The sequence below is a fragment of the Lissotriton vulgaris genome, chromosome 9, assembly GCF_964263255.1.
Source record: "Lissotriton vulgaris chromosome 9, aLisVul1.2, whole genome shotgun sequence".
Taxonomy (NCBI): Eukaryota; Metazoa; Chordata; class Amphibia; order Caudata; family Salamandridae; genus Lissotriton; species Lissotriton vulgaris.
The window spans coordinates 1,228,927,363-1,228,943,211 of NC_141697.1; the positions used below are offsets into that span (position 1 = coordinate 1,228,927,363).

At 48.2% G+C, this 15,849-nt stretch overlaps 1 protein-coding gene across 1 annotated transcript in view; it reads left to right on the plus strand.

Moving 5' to 3' along the window:
- Nucleotides 1-254: 254 nt before the first annotated feature.
- PRRT3 (proline rich transmembrane protein 3) overlaps nt 255-15,849 on the plus strand; it is a 182,334-nt gene continuing 166,739 nt past the window's right edge. Inside the window, exon 1 of the mRNA XM_086939368.1 lies at nt 255-653. The gene's annotated coding sequence lies outside the window, so the exon portion shown is untranslated. The remainder of the gene's footprint in view (nt 654-15,849) is intronic.

Consider the following 15,849-nt stretch of genomic DNA (forward strand, 5'->3'; position numbering starts at 1 on the left):
GCAGCGAATGAATGACATAGCGCCGCGTCGGGTCTCAAATCGCTGCTGGGCGCTTCCTGCTTGGAAGAGGGGCTGCGCGGAGCAGCCGGAGAAGGTGAGATGGATTTATTCTCTGGGACCAGGCAGGAGGAGGAGAAGGGGTTAAGGAGTGGGTGATGCTGCTGGCTCCCGCGCCGGAGGTGTAACTCGGAGCTGTAATAGGGCTGTGCGGGATTATTGGAGCACAAGGAGGGAGGGAGGGACGGAGAGGGGGAGAGAGAGCCGCTGCGGCAGCCAGAGACGAGACGGACTGCAGGGAGCGCAGGCGGCGCCGGCACTCAGGGATCCGCATCTGCAGCACGCCCTGTGTGACCCTGGACACCCGGAGAGATCCGCAGCACGCCCTGTGTGACCCTGGACACCCGGAAAGATCCGCAGCACGTCCTGTGTGACCCTGGGCACCTGGAGACAGCCGCATCTGCAGCACGTCCTGTGTGACCCTGGGCACCCGGAGAGAACTGCATCAGCAGCACGCCCTGTGTGACCCTGGACACCCGGAGAGATCTGCAGCACGCCCTGTGTGACCCTGGAAGCCGGAGAGATCTGCAACACGCCCTGTGTGACCCTGGACACCCGGAGAGATGACCGCTGAGGGTGGCACGCACCTTAATGAGGTCAGACTGACCATTTCACGCCCTAGAGAGAGGGGGCGAAAGGGGGAGGAGAAGAGGGAAAGAGTGAGATGTCGAAAATGAGGGATAAAGGTGAACGAAAAGAGAGCGGGGGGCCGAAAGAAGACAGGGAGAGAGGCAGTGAGGGACGGGGGTACAGAGGAGAGGAAGATAAGCTGAGCAGTGTAGGGGGGGGGGGGGGGTGTAGAGAGGCTTGGAAACGGAGACAGGGGCTGTGGGTGTTTGGGGTGCACACGCGCGTGGGCGCTTGTGTATGTGCACCGGTACATGGTGTTTAGTGCTGGACACAGGCTGCTGCGGTATTGTTGTATCCTGTTCATTTCTTTACAACTGAGTAAAGGCCCCTGTGTGACCCCAAAAACCAGAAGCGCGTGCCCCCCTGTGCTGATCTACTCATGGTGCCTCTTGAACGAAGGGCACGTGGGGAAAGTGCAGCGCCCCCCAAAACACTTCCGGAGGCTCCTTTACTATTCTCACCCCAGTGTGAAAAGTTAAACCACCCCCCCCCCCTCTTTTTTTTTTAAATTGTTGCACTGTGATAGTTTCGCATTGTAAGCTGTCCTACGGTCACCGCTGAGGTAAAGGGAATCGCAGTACCTACCGCCTAGAAGTGCATAGAGAGGCCGAGGAGCTATTCGCTCCCCTGAGGTGCTGAACACAGGGGTGACCCTGGCATGGGTGAAATGCTCTCTTCTAAGCGGGCAGTCACTTCCATCCGACAGGGAAGACACTGAGCCCCCGCTCGCCTTCTCTGACAGCGATGGGTGGGCACCAGGTATTTTTATTTATTTTATTTTTAATGTGTTATGTAGCGCGAACATCACCCTTGCGAATATCAGAGCGCTTTGCTACAATCACGGCGGCATGTAAAACCAAACAACAACATCCACCCTTCCAATCCCTTGGATCTCAGCAAATTGTTCATTTTACACTCTTTTAATTCATTTTTTTCTGGTTTCTCAAATTATTTTATTTTAAGTTTAAATATTGAATTCTTTAAAGATTACTCTACATAGAGTGCGTACTCTGATACAAAGTGTCTGTGTTCCCCTGTTATTCCTCATTGTGCAGTCATTGGAAGGCTCAGCCAGCTCATGTCTGGGGACCTTGACTTGAACCCTTGACATGGAAGTTTTCAGTAACACGCGTCACATATTTTGGCGCAGATGTTTACAGGAGCTGCTGGACTGACATTGCTAAGATAGCTCGGCCGGTAAAGAGGGAGCTGCGGACATTTAGATGTGAATAGACTCTAGAAGGACTGACTCAGCCCTTCATCTTTCTGAGGTCTGCAGTTAGTGCATTATTGACGTAGGTACGCCACCACCTGAGGCCAGATCGCTCCACACCTGTTTGACAGTAGTCTCCCACCCCTGGAGCTGCATTGCACACAGATTGCGATTTTTGGGTATGTGTTATTCTCGTAACCACCAGTACATCAAGGTCAGCTTGATATGGACAAAGCAGTGACCTGTCCTTGACCTCCTGTGACCTCGCCCGTGGCCTGCCCTGAGCTTACAATTCCCCATGGAGCCCCCAGTAAACACATCTTGTCCAGCTTTCTGCTTTCAGTTATGGGACTTGTTGTTCAGTTTCCCTATCCAAAATCAGGACTACATGTCCCAGAATTCGAAGCAAAAACCTGGCCTGGGTGAGCTACGTATGCGTGACCCGGAGACACCTGGGAGCTCTGCCTGTCCTGATCCGGATATGCAGCGATCACCATCTGGCTTGACCTCTACCTGCCGCCATGACCCCTAGCTGCCACCATGACCTCAGCCGTGACCCCTATCTGCCACCATGACCTCAGCCTTGACCCCTACCTGCCACTATGACCTCAGCCTTGACCTCTAGCTGCCACCATGACCCCAGCCGTGGCCCCTACCACCACCATGACCTCAACCTTGACCTCTAGCTGCCACCGTGACCCCTACCAACACCATGACCTCAGCCTTGACCTCTACCTGCCACCATGACATCAGCCTTGACCCCGAGCTGCCACCATGATCTCAGCCTTGACCCCTAGCTGCCACCATGACCTCAGCCGTGACCCCTAGCTGAGGTCATGGCCATGACCTCAGCCTTGATTCCTAACTGCCGCTATGACCTCAGCCTTGACCTCTAGCTGCCACCATGACCTCAGCCGTGGCCCCTACCACCATGACCTCAACCTTGACCTCTAGCTGCCACCGTGACCCCTACCACCACCATGACATCAGCCTTGACCTCGAGCTGCCACCATGACGTCAGCCTTGACCCCTAGCTGCCACCGTGACCTCAGCCTTGACCTGCTGTTAACCTGATCTTCAATGGCTTCGACCTGGCAGACTTCCCTAGCTTCCCCAGCCCTACCAGCTTTGGCGTTAGAGTCATATCTAAGTCACGGGAGGTCGAGGTTTTTAGGGTCGATTAAAGTTTTGCAGACGTTCTTGACTTTGTGAGGTTGTGCCAGTCATTGATATGAGGGGGTGCACGTGCACCTTTCAGGTTAAGAGTACAATGGGGGGGTCAATTAGACCGGATCGGACTACAACTCCCAGCATGCACTGATTTAATATTAAATGGAAGTAATCAGGTCGTTTATGTAGTGATCTGGCATCTCTGCTTGTGATTCAGAGCGCTACGAATTCGAAATGGGAAACCAACAAAACTGCGCTCCTAAGCGCTAGGTTAGATGCAGACCATACCATTCCCTCCCCAGCACGGCCTAGACTCCTCGAGGTATGCTGCCCCACGAATACAACGCGTCATCGCCCCTGAAAGGGATATCACTCGATGGGTGAGCTGCATGTGTGTTTAAATGTCATTTCCCGGCCGCGCTGCTTCCCGCTTCTGTGGTGTTTACATTGGGGTTTCTTTCAGGCGGGGCGCTTGTTCTTTTTCCAGCTCGTTGCTGGTGTCGGGTTCCTGCTCTCTCAGGGCCCCTCCCTCTCGGGGCCCCCTCTCTGCAGCCTCGTTTGTTATTCTTTCTTATTCTCTGGAGTCGGTTTCGGATTTATTCTCTCTCTTTGTTTCTGAGCCTCGATGGTGAACGTGTGTGTGTGTGGGGGGAGTGGAGGGGGGGGGGGTGGAGGGGAGGTGACAGCAGGATTACACCATAAAACTTTAAATTAACAGGATTAACTGTTCTGCAGACCACAGACGTACCTGCTTTGAAGGTACCACTTTTATGTCAGCTGCCAAGTTTCCCAGGACCATGTGGCAATTTTTAGGCCAATCCAGGCTCTTTTCTTAGAATCAGGGAGTCGTAGTTACCTCAGCATAAAACCAAGACTACAAGTCCCAGAATCCTGTGAGAGAAAACAAATCAGGCGTGGTCTAACCAGTCACGCTTGGACGTGGGACACTTGTCAGCTCACCCGGCTGAACAGTGTCATCTTCTGTGGTCCCTTCATAGGGTGAGGAGGCAGGGTCACAGGTCTCCAGACTGAGAATGTAATCACCCCCGAGTTCTTCTGCAAAGTGTAGCATGCGGCTTTAATTCACCCAGTATAAAGGCATGATTGACTACAAGTACCAGAATACAAAGGGGGAAATAGCAGGAGTGGGGGAGCTGCCAGGACCTGTGACCCGCAGCCTGCTTACAGATTGCTACAGCAGGTGCTCAACCCACCCGGATGTCTGACCGTCAGTATGTAACACTCGGGCTTCCAACAAAAAGTTTCTGCATGAAGCGATGAATAAAATGTTTCACTGTTAATGTAAAATTGTTGCATATAACACACAAGAAGAGCATGGAAGATTGACAGGCAGAGTTGCTGCTGCGTGATTGGTTCACACAGTATCTGCTGCTTTCATTGGTCGTGATTGGCACTCCGATAAACAAAGTGTTGCCTGATCAGAGAGTCGTACAAGTCAGGTGCATGTCGGGATAGCTAAGTCAGGTGTATGTCGCAAGAGCTAAGTCAGGTGTATGTCGCGAGAGCTAAGTCACGTGTATGTCGCAGAAGCTAAGTCAGGTGTATGACGCGAGAGCTAAGTCAGGTGTATGTCGCAGAAGCTAAGTCAGGTGTATGACGCGAGAGCTAAGTCAGGTGTATCTCGCGATAGCTAAGTGAGGTGTATGTCGCAATAGCAAAGTCATGTGTATGTCGCGATAGCGAAGTCATGTGGTGGTCACAATATCTAAGTCATGTGTATGCCGCAATAGCTAAGTCAGGTGTATATGGCGATAGCTAAGTCAGGTGTATGTGGCGAGAGCTAAGTCAGGTGTATATGGCGATAGCTAAGTCAGGTGTATGTGGCGAGAGCTAAGTCAGGTGTATGTCGCGAGAGCTAAGTCAGGTGTATGTCGCGAGAGCTAAGTCAGGTGTATCTCGCGATAGCTAAGTGAGGTGTATGTCGCGATAGCAAAGTCATGTGTATGTCGCGATAGCGAAGTCATGTGGTGGTCACGATATCTAAGTCATGTGTATGTCGCAATAGCTAAGTCAGGTGTATATGGCGATAGCTAAGTCAGGTGTATGTGGCGAGAGCTAAGTCAGGTGTATATGGCGATAGCTAAGTCAGGTGTATGTGGCGAGAGCTAAGTCAGGTGTATGTGGCGAGAGCTAAGCCAGCCACATCAATGTCTCAAGTCATTACATTCAGAGTAGGGCCCTACATGTACACACACACACACACCCCCTCCCCGCCGCAAACACACACACACACACACACACACAGACACACACATACATTACAGGGATTTATTGCATTGAAGCTATTGTCAACATGACGTATAATTGGCTGCAGAAATATCCTTTTCAGTATGTTTACATCTTGTGTTAAAATAGAACATGCTAATTACTTTCCAAGCAGGACCATGAACATAAGACATCTATTGCTTATTTGCTTCAGGTATGCAAATACTGTGTTTACTCGTGTGTGTTCGTAAAGAAATCAATGCATTCTGGGAGTTGTGGTCTGTGTTTACTTCGAAACACAAATCATTTGCAACAAGAAAATCCAGAATGGGATTCAGTGTTTGCTCTGGAAGAAGTGACCTCTAAACCAGGTTTGCCCCTTGTTAGCAATAGAGAAATGAAGGTCTTTGCAAAGGTACTTAATTACGATTGAAGTAAAGAGGCCAAAGATGGAATGTTCCCTCAGAGCTGTGCATTGCTATCTAAAGGTGATCATTTCAAACTGTGCATTATTGAACGTGCAGATCGCGAGCGTGGAAAATAAACCTCCTGGCGAGATTCTCAACGCGGGGAGGTCAGGTTTCTCATTGTGAGTGGTCACGCATGCTCGCGACCGCTCTCAATGAGAAACTACCAGTCTGCGTTGAGAAAGCTACAGCTCGAGTAGAAACCTACTCGAGCGGCAGAAAACGACAGCTCGCACTGTGCAAGATGCGGTTTGCACTGATTGCATAGTGCGGACAAGCACCCAGCACTGTGCAATCAGTACGAACAGCATTTTGCACAGTGCACTACTCAGTTCGCGTAGCTTGTGTAGTGCACTTTGTGTAGCTACGCGTAGCGCTACTACGCGAACTATGCCCAGGGTTAGTCCTCACTGCTAGGTAGGAAAAGGGGTGGCCACTGCATGTGCTACGTCTGATGCAGGGGGTAAGGGTAGAGGAAGAGACGCAGAGGTGTCTGGTGGGCTGATGGCAGTTCAGGGGGTGGTTCAAGTAGGCGGGTCCCTAGTTGTGCAGGGCCTTGTACGCACGGGTCTCGAGCTTGAACTGTCATCTTTTCTGTACAGGGTGCCAGCAAATCTGTGGGCATTCACTGAACTTTGGCAAGTTGTGTTGCACCCAGAGCATGGTTGTATGTTTACTCCTGTAATGGGCAATAGTCAATGTTTAATTGCACCAGCAACCTGGGGAGAGCACCTCCAAAAACCTGTGAGTTTTGTCTAGGGCTGTGCTAACTTTATTTCCCAAGTAAACTCGCGAAGCTCCAGAATTGCGCCTAGTGCCCTTGTTTTTAGGCGCATAATGCAATAATCCTCATTCTGACGGAACCCAGAGTTGCTGGAATCTATCCGCAGAACTGTTCTCTGCAAGGTTTTTTTTTTTTTTTGCTAATAAACACACGTTGACATTTTACAGGCAAATAACACGAATTGTTTTTAGCAAAATATCTCCTAAACAGAACCGTGTTGTTGGTGTTAAATGAGCAACTATCTGAAATCCATGTTTTTCGCACCAAGGTGACAGAGACGATATCTGTTGTTGCTGTCGCAGTGTTTTCCGCAAACATCCTGCGAGCAACAGAAAACAAACCTTGGAACCTCCTCCGCCGTCTCTACTGAAAAGACTTTCGCGGTGCACAATATTGTCCTCGCAGATAAGTTTCAAAGAGCAGAAGCCGGTTTGTGCTTCACTGTCAGAATCAGTTACTGGTGTTTGATACTTTGTGGTTACACGTGAGTGTTGCTTCAAATCTGCCACAGTCGCAGTGCCCCCGGGGTACCTTCGGAATCCTGTGACAAGTCCTTAAAAGTCAGAAATCTTCTCCAGGGCAGGTGTAATCTCTGGGAGTAGATATCTTGCTTTTCCACTCCACGAGCTCCTGTGAATATGGATGGTTAGGGGGGAGGGGGGGGGGGTGCCCTCGACGTGAAGGTCAGTCTGTGTGAGGGGATGGTGATGATGACAGCTGTTCAGCCGGGGTGATGTCTCTGGGTGGGTCACTTCCTGTGGCGCCCCTCCCCCATCGTTCATTTCTCTTCCTGCTTTTCCTCAGCGTTGACCCCCCCCCCCCATGTTATTTCAGCTGGATTCGGGGTACACCGCAGAGTGCTGTGGAATCGCACGCGGCGCGTCTCGACCGCACACTCTGCTGGATTCTTTAGCATGTTTTGACACAAACCTTCTGCTGATGGCAGACTGTCCCAGACCTTTCACCTGCATGTGGTATCACCTTGGTGTGGCCACAGTGTCACCGCCTCACTCGAAATGTGCAGAAACAGGAGCCGTGTGCTCACAGGACGGCCTTGAGTCCACAGCACACAGGGATTGTGGGTGTTTATTGTCAATATGTTTGTCATTAAAGGATTACTTTATTGCTGTCTGTCTGCTCAAGGCTCACGGGCCGATGGACACAGGTGAGGTCAGCTCTGGTATTATTGCACCAACGCCTGCCCAGGAATTCATTCATTCATTCATTCGTTTATGTATTTATTTATAGGGGAGTTTTAACTACAGTTAAAGCACAGGGGCTGTACCTGGTTCATTAAACACAATATAGTTCTTGGTGGCCACATTTCCCTTGTGCAAGCCTCACAGCTGGCTTTGACTTTCCTGCAGTGGGTTTTTTGTTGGGGGGGGGGGGGGGGAGGCAGGTGCCACCACTGTTGTCCCCCTCACCGGGTGGTCTTTATCAGCTTTGCTGTACCCCTATGGAATTCACCTACAGTGCCACTACACCTGCAGTGATGCTGCTAGAAGTCTCCTGGGCCACTGACAAACTGGCACTACTCCCACAGCGAGTCCAGTCTGTGGAGGGTCAGCTATGAAATGTGTAAATCTACGCGCATAGGTTTACACATAGAAGTAGATGTACAATTCGGAATTTCTGTAATTCATTCATAGTTCCGCGTGTGCACTTGTGACGCTCTAACAGTAGCATCCTTCAAGCATGAGTGGTTGTGCATGTGTAATTGTACGTAGTGTATATGTTTGTTATCGCTTAACCAAAGTACTTGCTACACATTTTTTCCCCTTTTGTTCTCCAAAGGGAGTGTGTATTTCCTTGTGGACAAAAAACTTCTCCTGAATAACTGACCAATTTTGGGGAGGTATTCATTGCTTAATGCCATCGTGGGAACAGATGTATGCTTGTCTTCTTGTCCTTCACATGAGTACATCACTGACTTCCTCCAGAGTAAGACTAGGCCAAGGAAACGTGTGTAAAGGCGCAGAAACTCAAAGTAGGTAGATGCATTCACATTATGGGGGATAATCCCTCCCTACAACTTGAAGCCTCCACACATTGGAGCATGTTTACTCCAAGTAGTAGTACAGAACGCTGGTGTAATAACACTTGTGAGCAGATGAACAATGAGTGTAAATTTGCGTTTGTGAGGACAGAACGTGAATTTGCACACAGCACCAGTAGTTTTTAGGTCAAGGACTCCGTTGCACTGCGTAAGCAGTGGTCGAAACTCCGAAGATTTAATGTTTCTTATAGGGGCCTTGGAACCCGCCCCTCTTCTCCATTGGCTGGCTTCCTAAACAGAGGCCAGCCATTGGAAGAGAGGGTCGTCACTCGGTTCAAGCCCCGTCTTTTTCGGATTCGGGGGCGTTTTTTTAAGCTTCTTTCTATTTACTTTCTCTCCTCTTCCCATTGGCTGGAATTTCACCTTCCAGCCAATGGGAAGAGGAGAGAAAGAAAACCACGCCCCGAAGCAGAAAATTACGGTGCTTTCTCCGAGGTATTTCTGCCTCACCTCGGAGATAGATGGTAGCCTCAACGACATGTCTGAGATAAATATACTGTAAATCCTCATGTGCAATTTCCTGCTCCAAACTTATGTTGCACAAACGTCATGCCACCTATTTACAAACTACATGCACCAGCGTGCAACGCGCCCCTGACGTCAGCAGAATCTTTAAGTTTGCCTGAAGCGTCCGCACTTTTGAGATGCCAGAGTCGTGAATGGTGAGGGGGATGCTGCAATCACTCAAGCTGCCAAAACCAGGCAATTTCACAGTGCACGTTCATTTGTATCACAGAGACCGCTGCTCTTAGGCGGCACGCAGTCGCCGACACCCCGCTTGTCTTTTTGATACAGGAATCGTCTTAACGATCATTCACCGATAGACTCCTAGCTGAACCCGGTGCTCTGACTTCAAAAGTGAGTTACACTCCCGCAGCATGGTTTCTCGAAGTAGCTGACACATGTTGGCTACACAAAATGTTCAAACTTGTGCATTTATTACCGGTGGCCCCAGAGTGCAAGAGACTTACAGCTTCCCTCCATCAGAAGCACCCGTCAAACAAACACAATCAGTGAGTGACAACCACTAGTTAGTTTGTCAATTGGCACAGCACATCACGCTAAACGCGCAGCGCTAACATGACGCTCTTTATTTTCTTGCACAGGTCGGACCCAATTGCACATTTTTTCCACCCCTGCGGCTTGAGAAACATTTTACTATAATACATGAGTGACCATTCCAAATGTGTGCAGTCCTTTCAATAGTAGCACTCACTCATTTTTTACCGTACAAGTCCCCGCATCCACAGAAATTGCACACGCCCAATAGCGTTATAATTATCTTCACTCGAGCAGGTATAAGCATGATACCTTATTTTTATTGCAGATGTGACTGCGTTAACACGCGCACTCCCACCGTGCCGTGCGCGTGCCCTTTCAGTAGAGTCCATTTGAATAACAACCGGTCCTCCCCACAGCTTAATAAAGCCCACAATTTTCTCTCTACCTTTTCAGATATTCCTAATAATAAAGAGGGCATTTGTGCCATCATTGGGTCACCACCGCCGTACTCACCTCACAATCATGAATGGTAAGGACCTATCCTCTACTGTTATAATGGAAAACAGGGTTCTTTCAAAGTTGGGACACGTATCTGTGTGTGGGGCTGTGTGTGTGTGGGGCTGTGTGTGTGTGGGGCTGTGTGTGTGGGGGGGATCTGTGTGTGTTAGTGGGGCTCTGTGTGTGTGGGGGGGGGCTCTGTGTGTGTGGGGGGGCTCTGTGTGTGGGGGGGCTCTGTGTGTGTGGGGGGGCTGTGTGTGTGTGTATGGGGCTATGTGTGTGTGTGTGTGGGGGGGCTCTGTGTGTGTGTGTGTGTGTGTGTGTGTGTGGGGGGCTCTCTCTGTGTGGCTGTGTGTGTGGCTTTGTGTCCACAAATACTCTCTACTGCTCTCTAATGTTCACCTATTGCCATTGTAAATGACAATACCATTTATTTATGTTTTAAAAAATATGTCATGAGCAATGCCAATAGCTGTACCTTTAATAATGCCGAGACCATTGCATTGTAAATGCTTGTTTTGTGTGTAAGTTGGATCTGCACACCAAATTGGCTTTGTGAATGGGGCCCTTTAGCGCAAAGAAGCTCCTTGGTATACATATGTGCTTTCCAATATCCTCCACGCAACTCTCAAGTAATTTTCACTTCTGTGTGTTTATTTTGTGAATGTAGTTGCCATAAATTTGTGATGAAATCACTTGCAATGTTGCCACATGAAAAAGCATACAGTTTCCACAGGCGCTAAACTGTAAATACGAGAGGGCACTATTGTCTACACTATATACACCATGATGAAAGGCTGAGCAGATGCACCAATCAAAGACTGAGCAGATGTACCGAGATGCACAGCTGTCCCTTTCTGGTTGCACCCAAAGCTCTGCAGCAGACGCCATAAACTCCGGCGCTGTCTTACCTGCCGGATCCTTTGTCACAGATACACCTCTTCGGTGACACAGTGCTCCAAGCTGAAGGACCCTGTGCAGGACATTCTCTTGTGTCACGTGCATCAGTAAGTCATTATCTCAAACATGAATCGCTTTACTACATGGCATGAGGATGGAAGCAATGGCGGCTGTGTCGGGACTAGGCCTGGGAGGTGAACTTTGCAGAGTTTGTGCAGTTTTCTGCACTCTGCGGAGCTTGCGGACTGCAGAAAACTCAGCTTTGCGATGTGCAGCAGAGTTTTTTCCCTGCTCGTGATCGCGAATGGTAAGTTCGCGATCGCAAGCTGCCGCTCTGGTACAATTTCGACCCGAGCGGCAGAAATACCAGGACAAACTGCAGTTCGCACTGCACTTTGGCACTCGCAGAACTTTGCTGAATTTTTTGTAACTTTGCAGAGTTCTGTGTAGCAAAACTCTGCAAACTACGCCCAGGCCTAGTCGGGACCACAACTTTATTAGACCCATCGGTGGCACTTGACACCGATGCTGCCCCCTCCTGGTCTCGAGCCTTGGGGGTGTCAAGGGTCCAGTGCTAGGCTGGTTTAAATACATCATGAAAAGGGAAACATACAAGCTAGCACCCCCCTAAGTGATGGGCCATGTAGAAATTCTGTTTCAAGGTACCGGGAGGACGATCCCTGTTGCCAATTCTGACTCAATCATGTGATATGAGGCTATTATTACACAACTTGACCCAGGACAATATCTGGCTTCTCATGAGCTGGTGTTCACCTTTATCAGGGGGCCAGGAAGTGGTAACCGGATACACGGCTCAGAATCAATGCCAAGTAAAGCCCCTGAAATCGGCGTATGATGGTGGGTGTGCCCGAAGGAAGTAGGGCGGAGGGCCCCAGGCCTGCTGCAATGGGTGGTGGAAAACCCTGGAATTCTGTAATCACAAGAAATTCTGCCTAAATCTAGAGCAGTGAAGGATAATGTAATCTAATCATGAAATTCCATAACAATTACATGATGTTACTCAAAACTACACTATCAGAGTGAAATGTGGTTTGCTGGTATCTCACATGACCTTTTTGACTGCACCACCCCTAAAATATTCACGTGGGATATCAGCAGGAGAGCGGTACAAGAAGAACATGTCTCCTGGTGATGGTGAGACATTTCTCTCTGCCAACCGGTGTTTTTTGGAGTTATGAAAACTGATATTTACCCCTATGCTTGGGCGGGCACTTTGCTGTTCAATCATAGGAGGGAAGGCAAAGAATTGACAAATAACTGTACAACACTCGCCGTGCTAGGCCTTCCTGCAAGTATCTTTGCTGAAATGTTCACCCCTTAGGTCAAACAAGATGAAGGTGTAGTCCAACAAATGACGTCATGGCCTGGCATTTAACCCTGTCAGGAGGAGTAAACCTGGAATAAATTAGTACTGATGGAGGCTCTCAGGGAGGCTCTGCAGATCAGCAGCAAGATATATTCGAAAAAAATGGTGCAAAATGAAATACTCTAATCACAAACTGAGCGCTACGGTGTTCTATTATTTGTAGAGCCCAGATGCCCAAAGATTCTTGGCTCTCTAGATATATACAATCAATAGAGAACTTAAGCACCAAATCAGCAAGCTAAGAGTAAAATAGGAAATAAAACCTGAAGTGTCTAATATACAAAGTAATGGTAAAGGTCAAAGGGACACATTTTAAGGAACTTTCTGAGTCTCGAGAAGTTTGACTTCGGAAGGAGAGAGAGAGGCAGTGAGATCCGGTACCTTCCAAAGTTTCTTGTGGGAGGTCAGATAGCCATTGCTTTTAGGGCTCCTGTTCTGAGAGCTGGTCAGTTGTCGACGAACCAGTACCCGGGCATGCCGCAGATGCTGCACCATCTGAAGAGGGTGCAGATCTGTCACCGCGGCAGGACACTGAATCAAATTTCCACAGAGTCCATCCTCAACTGAACCAGGGCATTAACCACCTCAGCCAATGGTGAACTGGTATCCATGGAAGGAAGGGCTTCCTTAGGATGTTAAGTTGAAGAAACACGCATGGGCATCTTTGACTTGGGCCTCCAACGACAAATCTAAATATATAAGGAGGCCCAGACTTTAATTGGCTTTGAGTGCGAAAAGTGGAGGAGCCTCATAGACGGCCAAGTGGTCTTTTGAAAGACGGTGACGTCAGAGGTGGTAAACAGAAGCTTGGTTTCTGTTGGGCTGAATTTTTTAAAGGTTGCATTCTGAAAGAGAGGCAGGAATCCTGGCCAGCAGGGCTGTGAGACCCCCTTTTGAGAGAGCCCAAGGTGGGTGTAGTACAGGCATGAGGCGAGATTTTCATTAAGTGACACTCATAAACAGGCAGCTTTCTGACACTTCCAGTGCGTGGTATCATCTGACATCATTTTGGTCGCTTCATATTACGCTTGTGATGCAAAATTCATGAAATTCTGTTATTTTGCATTTGCGAGGCAAACTTAATTTTGAACGGGGCCTACTGAAACTGAGTGGTTTTCTTGATTAAGAATCTATTATCATAACAATGGGATCCGTGTATTATGATCTTACAATAGCCAGACAGGAATGCTGTTGAAAGTGTTGCATAAAGTGCTTTGAGATCCTCCTAAAAACAGCCCAGAGTGACATTTGAACAAGTGTTAGTGCAATGATGAAATTCTGAGCCGACGAGAGGCCGCCATATTCACAGGTAGATATGGACGAAGTTATAGACCCCGCCCCCCCATTAGGATGGTCCAGTCCACGGATGGAGCGGGTGGACCTTGGACCGCGGGTTCACAGAAGCGTTTGAAGCGTTCACGTGCAGTTGGAATCCAGCCAAGTGACACAAGCATGTCACTTCCTGATTGTTCATGTATTATATAAATGTGGCTCATAGAGGCGGTATCTGAGAAGATATGCCAACATGTCATCCAGCGCTTTACAAAGCAATACATTAATATACATTCATACGTGTGCACATGCAGATGCACACATGCCATAAAATCAAATACATATATACATTTATTGCCCATTAATCACTATAGGAGCAAGATAGGCCTCTGCAGACTTGCTGTTACAAATGCTTGTCCACACCCACCTTTCTCTTTGCATTGACTGATCAATACATTTTGAAATTGCAACCTACACCTTACTTTAATGTTTTTATCTGCTATTTCATTTAGGTATCTGATTTCAAAAGTGCGACTGTTGCACCTGGCCCTCTTTGCCTGGTCATCCCCAAACTTTTTTGCCTTCCCACTCCTGTTTTCGGAACCCGTTTTTGCTTGCTTTTAGGACTCCGTGCCTCTGCCAACCAGGTCTAAAGTGATTGTTCTCTCTCCTTTAAACATGGTAACATTGGCTTCCATCCACTTGGCACATTTAGTTTGTTTGTAAGACCCCAGTGGAGGGGTACTACATGTACCCAGAGCCTGTAAATTAATTGCTACTTGTGGGTCTCAGCACTAACTTTGCCACCCACTTAATTAGCCCTTTTGAACATGTCTCAGACCTGCCATTGCAGTCTGGGTGCAATTTCAAACTGCCATTTTGGCGTCACAAAATAAACCTTTTGCCAGGCCTAAACCTCCCACTTGAAAGCACCTGTCACTCCTAGGGTTGGCCCTAAACAGCCCATTGTGCGGCGCCCCGTGTATTTACAAAGGTGTACTTGTACTTTCAAGTTTTACATGTCCTGGTAGGGAAAACACTCAAATTCCTTTATCACTATTGCAGGGCCAACTTCTCCCATAGGATAAAATTGGGTTACCTTATTATATTTAATAAGTGATGACTTTTGATTAAGAGTAGGTAGAAATTTGGCCTGGGCAGAACTCGCAGAGTTTTACTCTGCGCCGAGTTACAATAAACTCTGCGAGATTCTGTGGAATTCTGCAAATGGACAGGAATAGGCACGTTGAGCTGCTCGAGCTGTGATTTAACGCTAGGATCTTGCCCCACACTGAAAAATCAGCGCTGACTGCATCGCATGACGCACCAGAGAGCACAGCTTCTCAAGTTGATTTTGCTGCCCCCAAATAGATTTCTACTCGAACACCAACTGTCTGACCGCGAATGGTTGCAACAGCCCGTGTTGGAAAAACCTCGCTCTGCAACCTACTGTTGGCGAACCGCGCGCTAGAAAAATCTCCACAATGTGGCGGTTGGTTGAATTTGGCCAAACTCCGCGTTACAAGCGTAGCGCATGGTAGTCAAAATTCCACCAATTTCGCCGGCGAAGCTGACTTTATCACCCACCCCTAGTAGAAAAGGGAAGATTGGTCTCTAAAGAATTACAATTTAAAACCCTCTTTAATGGTAAAGTCAGATTTTAGGTCACAAATCTGATAATGCCTGTTAAATAAAGTTAGTATAAACAACAAAAATCCTGTAAGTTGTTAATCAAATGCAAGAACAAAATGAATTAAAGGTCAGCTGGAAGCACTTATTGACAGAAACATAAGGAAACCGAAAACACAACCAGTGGAAATGATTACTGCACAATGTATGCATTTTAGTGCAAGGATATGGAAATATCTATGTACAATAGACTTAAGGTTGCTCCATATGGTGGAAACAGTGTGACTTCAATGCTCGTGCAGAGTCAGAGTAAAGAGGTGAAAGGTAAAGGGACTGTACATGTCGAATACAATAAAATATAAAACAACGCAGCGCTTCAGCAGCCTGCAAGCTGTTTGTCCAAAACAAAACAAACAAATCCTCATCCAGAGGGGCATCTAGAGGTTTCTTGGAGGTCCAAGGGGGGTTATTGCTTTACTACAGACAATTAATATCTTGACGTTTCAATCCAGAGAGTAGTGGTTGCTTGAAACCATCTCATGTGATCTTCATCAG